The sequence below is a fragment of the Artibeus jamaicensis genome, unplaced genomic scaffold (assembly GCF_021234435.1).
Source record: "Artibeus jamaicensis isolate MK-2021 breed Jamaican fruit bat unplaced genomic scaffold, CSHL_Jam_final contig_589, whole genome shotgun sequence".
In the NCBI taxonomy this organism is placed as follows: domain Eukaryota; kingdom Metazoa; phylum Chordata; class Mammalia; order Chiroptera; family Phyllostomidae; genus Artibeus; species Artibeus jamaicensis.
Window position 1 is genome coordinate 2,431,971 of NW_026521896.1, and position 6,802 is coordinate 2,438,772.

General features: G+C 50.0%; 1 non-coding gene across 1 annotated transcript; it reads right to left on the reverse strand.

Annotated features, from left to right (window-relative positions):
• Nucleotides 1-6,406: 6,406 nt before the first annotated feature.
• LOC128628207 (U1 spliceosomal RNA) lies at nucleotides 6,407-6,569 on the reverse strand. Its single transcript, XR_008392535.1, has one exon. It is a non-coding gene; the product is annotated as a U1 spliceosomal RNA (small nuclear RNA).
• Between the last annotated feature and the right edge of the window lie 233 nt (nucleotides 6,570-6,802).

Consider the following 6,802-nt stretch of genomic DNA (forward strand, 5'->3'; position numbering starts at 1 on the left):
GGACAGGAATGAGGAACCATGTTCCCAGAAGGCCCACTCAGTGGCGTTACAGAAAATGAAGTCCCCGCAGCCCCTGGCGCTGAGGGGAGATACACCTGGTCCCGCTCAGATGGAGGAACATACCGCCTATCATCCTTACACAGAGGCCGATCTGGTCGATCTCACGCATCAGTTTCACCAGCGACCCGGGGAGCCCTTAGCACTGTGGCTTTCAAGCCTGTGAGATTTAGGGGTGGACAGGATCAAGTGCACTGATAAGGAGATGGAAAAGTTAGCTTCCATCATGACTCACCCGTCTCTGGGCCAAGGGCTGCAGACTAGCAGGCGGTACATGACGGTGCAGGGCTCGCATTTGCTATTGCAGTGGGTCATGGCAGCTGTTTGTACAGTCTGGGCAAATGCGGGAGATGTGCCAGACACTGTGAACAAGTGGCTGTCCTTTGAGGACTTAGTGCAAATCCTGCAGGAGTTGGGCATGCGTCAGGCTATGTTCAATCCCAAGACCCAGGGCCCCGATGATGAATTTTCACAGCAGGGATGCAGGGTGTCTTGCAACAGCACACTCCTCCTGCCTCTTTCTGATCGCTCCTGGCACTCTTTGCCCTGTCTGTCCACTGTCATATTAATGATGTTGTTACCGAACAAGAGGAGGTCCGAGGGAGGGGCAATACAATATTTGGCCCACCTAGGGATGCCCCAAACTGCTATACAACAGGGGCCCCTCCCAAAAACAAAATACTAAAATCTACTGGGCCCTTCTGTCCGCCGCCAATTGGAAAGACATCTCTTAATGCCAAAGATTTGTGAAAAGGAAACAAAATGTTTATTTAATGCTATTCAGGCCTAATGCCACCACTAAAATATCAAAGTCCTTTATGTATACACCTATACCCACACAGCGCTCCCTTCTCCCACTGTCCCAACTCCAGGTACCGTAAATCAGGAAAAGAGCACACGTCTGTGTTGCAGGCCGCTGGCACCGTCAGCTGGGTCACTGTGCAGGATCTCGAGTTAATCCAAAGTACTGTGGTACCCTCTCACGGTCCACTGGCAAGAGTCCTTTGTACCCAGTTCCAGTCAAAGTCTCTCTTGCTTTTTCAGGCCACGCGGCCAAAGTGGGCACCCCAAAGCCGCGTGGGCCTCTTCTACAAAAGCTGCAGGAGTCCGCACTCCACCAAAAGCATGTGGCTTTCTTCTTCACCTGGCTGCAGGGATCTCCATTCTGGCAAAGCTGCGTGGTTTTTCCCTTTCAACTGGGAAAGAGGGGGTCCTCACTCTGCTGAAACCGCGTGGCTCTCTCTCCATCTGGCCAAGCGGGGACCCTTCGTGTCTTGCAGCCAGTCTTTTCCAAGCTCCCACACAGGCCTTCTCACTCCGGAGCCCAGACCCTAGTTTCCATCCTGAGTCCCTGCCATAACCTTCTCCCTCAGGAGAGCAGCCCTTAGTTACATTCTGAGTCTCTGCTAGTTCCTTCCTCAGTCCCTGCTAGTCCCTTCTCTCTGGCTCCAAACTTGGCCACTGCTATTTAACATATCTATGAAACCAGTTAAAGGCTATAGATATGTTAAATAACCATTCCTCCCAAGGTTAGCTCCAAAACTGTTGCTATGCAAAACAGCTCTCAATGGCCTGGCTCCATTCATCCCTTCCCCCTGGGGGGGGGGGTGGTGGTGAGGACATCTTATATGTCTCTCCAATATTTCTATACACTTTCAATTCTGGACACCTTTCTAAATCTTTTTTTTTTGTGCCCCCACCCCCCCCCCCCCCCCCCCGCTGGCTGCACCCTGTATCAATGTCACCATGATTGTGGCGAGTCTGGGAAAGGCAGTCTTGCTGCCAGCAAAAAGCAGCTCAGCAGTGTCTTAAAGTCCCTCTGTTTCTCGGTCAAAACAGCACTCCCATGTGGGTGACCAGAACACAGATGCGGTCGTGTCTTTTAGGGGCTGGAGTGGATCGAACTAAGATTGATAGGATTCCAAACTCTTACCTGTTAGAGCTCTGGAAGCTGCTGTGAGCGGACCAACACTTCCTGCAGCCCCAGAAGAAGAAGGTGGTGAGGAAGAAGACTGGGAGCATGAAGTCAGAGGCCCATGCAGTGTGGCCGGAAGGCCACCTCACTACATCAACCTCCTGAGAAGACAGAGCAGATATCCTTTGGACATTTGAAAAGGGGGCAGGATGAGGAACCTGTCTACAGGGAACGGCCAGGGACTGGAGGCCACATGTTGAATTGGCTAGCCATTGGTCACCTACAAATGTCCAGCAGGTTTTGGCCCTAGTGCACAAAGGAGCTGAATGTACCTTCCTACATGGACTCCCTGAGTACTTTCCAGGGCCTGCATAAATCTCTGTTGAGTGTGAGGGTGCAGGCTGTATGGCTCTCTCTGGGTATTAAGCATTTGCCCCTCTTTGAGTACATTGTTTATGTTTTCCCCATTCTTGAGTACATCCTGGCTATTGATGTGCTCCAAGGACTGTGGTTACACACAACCACAGAGGGGTTTCACCTGAGGGTTCGAGTGGTAACAGCCATGCTGAGGGGACATGCTGAGCATCCTCCCATACAGTTGCCACCCCCACGACAGGTAACAGTGGTGAAATAATATCAGTTGCCCAGAGCACATGAGGAAATTGTGGTAACTATAGGAGAGTGGGGAATGGTGGGGACAATTAGGGCTGCTCACAGTCCCTTTAACTCCCCCATGTGGCCAGTGAGGAAGCCAGATGGCACATGGAGAATGATAAGTGATAAGCCAGATTACCAGGAGCTCATTGAGGTTGTTCCTCCAATTCATGCAGCGGTGCCTTCTGTGGTAGACCTGATGGGCTGATTACCTAATGAGCTGGGGACTTACCACTTTGTAGCTGATGTAGCAAATGCCTTTTTCTCCATTGCCATTGCTCTGGAGTGTCAAGGTAGGTTGGCCTTCACCTGGGAGGGCTGACAATAGACCTCTACAGTACTCCCTCAAGGGTACTTGCACAGCCCTACCATCTGTCACAGGCTTGTGGCAGAGGACCTGGCTGAGTGGCCACCCCCTGCAGAAGTGTACCTGTTCCATTACACTGATGACATCTTGCTAACCAGTGATTCTCTTACAGAGTTAGAGAAAGCAGTGCCACAAATGCTGTCACACCTGGAGTCAAATGGCTGGTCAGTCCACGAGGCCAAGCTGCACGGCCCTGCATTGTCTGTCAAGTTCTTGGGGGTTGTCTGGTCCGGTAAGACAAAAGTCATCCCTGATGCGGTGATAGATGGGATTCAGGCGTGCCTGACCCCTACCACTGTGAAAGGGCCACAGACACTTTTGGGCCTGTTGGGGTACTGGAGAGCATTTGTGCTCACCTCCCACAGATTGTCGGCCCCTGGTATGCTCTGGTGAAAAAGGGAGCAAGCTGGGATCAGACCCTGACCTCAGGACAAGAGTTCCAAGGAGCAAAACCCACCATTAAACGCACTGAGGTCTTGCAAGCGCTGGATCCTGCTAGACTCTGTGAGCTAGATGTGAATGTGACACGTGGAAGTTTTAGGTGGAGTCTGTGACAGCGATCAGAACAGCTACATCAACCACTGGGTTTCTGGTCCCAGCTCTAGAAGGGAGCAGAGGCACGGTGCTCCCTGACTGAAAAGCAGCTGGCTGCAGTGTGTGCTGCCCTGTTGGCCACAGAGGCCATAATAGGAACTGCCCCCGTGACAGTGAGGCCCACACACCCCATCGCAGGGTGGGTCCAAGACTGGATGGCCAAGCCTTGTAGTGGGACGGCTCAGATGCCCACGTTAACTAAGTGGGGGCTTATCTGCAGCAAAGGAGGACTCTGTCAACTGGCTCCTTCTCAGCTGAGCTGCAGGAAGTGCTAGGTCCTGTTTCCTATTTAGATGAAAAATCTTCTGTTCTGTCCCTATGGAGGAACTGGACAGTAACCCCTTCCGTGACAGGCAGGCACCTATTCCCTCAGATGCCTGGTACACTGATGGGTCCAGCAGGTGTCAGCCTGCAGTGTGGATGGCTGTGGCAGTTCAACCAGAAACAGACACAATCTGGTGTGACACTGGTGTAGGCCCAAGTAGCCAGTGACAGAACTCAAAGCTGTGTGGCATGTGACTGTCAATGAAGCCCTGCCCCGACTATTTGCACAGGTAGTTGGGCAGTGTGCTTGGGGCTCACATTATGGACCTCTACATGGCATGCACATAAATGGCTGGTTATGCATAGGCCCTTCAGGGGACAGGTCTTGTGGCAAGACCTCTGGGAATTAGGCCACCAGAAACTAAGCACTGTATATCATGTGACTGGGCGTGCACTCCTGGCCTTCCCTGGGGATGATGAACCCAATGCTCTAGCCCAGGCGTGATGGCTAGAAACGGATCCCACCACCAGCCCATCAGGAAGGGAAGTAGCCTAGTGGCTATACTGTTGCCTCTTACATGCAGCACAGAAAACCATGTGGTTCACCATAAAAACTTAGGGGTTACCTGTCACCCTAGCAGAGGTGCGGGAAGCTTGTGAAATCTGTGTTGTCTGCTCGTGAGAGCATGCCCGGAGGCCTGTGGGAACTACTGGGCAGGTGGCTGCGGACAGTACCGCTGACACGGTGGCAGGTTGAAGTGATTGGGCCCCTACCTAGTTCAGAGGGGTATAGGTATGTAATCTCATGTGTGGACACGGCTACAGGACTTTAAGCTGCTTACCCCTCTGGCACCCAGATGAGAAAGCAGGAATTGCTGCACTGGAGTTGACGTGTGCTGCCTATGGTCGACCCCTAATTATTGAAAGTGTTCGGGGGAAGCATTTTACTGGGCCCTTGGTGTGACAATGGGCTTGAGACCTGCAGATTGACTGGAAATTCCATGTAGCCTATCCCTCTCAAGCTGCCAGAATGATTGAATGATACAATGGCCTCTTAAAGCAGGGCCTGTGAGCTGTGGCTGCCACCCCAGTGCTGGGTGGCTGGATGAAAGGCTTATATGAGAGGAGTCAGATGGGGACCCAGCCCAGCTGGGGCTGAAGCGCTGCTCCACTGGACTGCTGCTCCAATTCAGCTGCAGGTACAGACTAAGGGTGCTTTGCTGAAACAGGGAATGGGAAATATTGTCTTGCCTGCACCTGAGGGTCTGGAGTGAGAGCAAACAGCCACTTGGCCATGATCTTGGAGAATAAAGGCCCATTCCCCCTGCCCCCCACACTCATTGGGTGGTTGTTGTTGCCCCTTGGGACCAAGGGGTAGAGAGAAACCTGCACACAGTGCCCTGGATGGTTGAGACATGGCCCCCAGATAAACCCGGGTCAGCAGAACACAAAATGCTTTGTCACAGCACCTTTGTGATATCTCTGTGGCCCATTACAAGTTCTCCACTGTTGCTACAGGTAGATGCTGGACCTCCAGTTGAGGTGAAGTAGTACAACTACTTGTACATGCTCAATAAAAGCCAAGACTAGCCAGGAAGGAACTGCCCTATAAGAACAGAATCCCTCCAGCCCCTGAGGTAAATCTCTGCTCAGAGTTGGCCCACTCCCATGTTCCATGGAGTGTACTACCGCTTAATAAATCTGCTCTCTCCCATAATGCCATAAACTCTGTGTGTTTGGTTCAATTCTTTGTCCACGATCACCAAGAACCTGGTTACCTGTGCCCACCTGTGACAAGACTACTTATTATAGTGCTGAAATCTCTAAGGAATGAATGAACAAATGACTGCACATTGTTTTTAAAAAAAAAACTAAAAATGACAAGTATGTTATCATTTTCTTCTATTTTTAAATATATTTTATTGATTATACTATTACAGTTGTCCCATTGTTTTCTCCCCTTTATTCCTCTCCACCCTGCACCTCCCCTCCCACCAGCGTTCTCTGCCTGCCCAGTTCATGTCCATGGGTTGTACGAAATTCTTTGGCTTCTCCATCTCCTATACTATTCTCAACCTCCCGCTATTTTTTACCTATCATTTCTGCTTCTTATCCTCTGTATCTTATCCCCCATTCTTACTCCCTCCCCACTGATAACCCTTCATGTGATCTTAATTTCCGTGATTCTCTTCTTGTTCTAGTTGTTTGCTTAGTTTGTTTTTGTTCCATGCAGTTCAATCTTCTTGCACTTCTGGTTTTTGTTTTTGAATTTGTTGTGCTTTTGGTTATGCAAGGAGGCAAAGTGTATCTCCTATTTATTTATTAAATCATTTCTTTCTTTATTGTTAGAGAGGGGAGAATGGCGGAATCAAGAGATGGAGAGAAACTTAATGTGTGGTTGCCTCTCATGCACCCCCTGCTTGGGATGTGGCCTGCAACCCAGGCATGTGTCCTGACTGGGAATTGAACTGGTGACCCTTTGGTTAGCAGGCCAACACTCAATCTACTGAGCCACACCAGCCAGGGAAGACAATTACTCTTGGAACATCGGTTATCAGGGGAGAGAGCAAATGCAGAACCCCACTATCACAAATTATTTGGTCAAGTTTCCCACATTTGGAGAAATTGCAGGGGACAACACACACAAAGTACAGTGGGTGGGCCTAATCCTGGGAAGATCACCTTCTTGACATGGTACTTCCCCTAACAGGTAAGTATCTCATTTTAGAGACTATTGTATTCCTTCAGCAGTCTGGAGAACCCTGGATACAATGGGGCCGGGGCTCAAGAAAACAAAATAAAATTTTTTACAGTTTTTTCTCATATATATTATATATTTTTCTTACATCTAAATCAGGTACTTTTCTTTTTTTATATTTTATTGATTATGCTATTACAGTTGTTCCATTTTTTTCTCCCCTTTAATCCCCTCTACCCTGTACCCCCCTCCC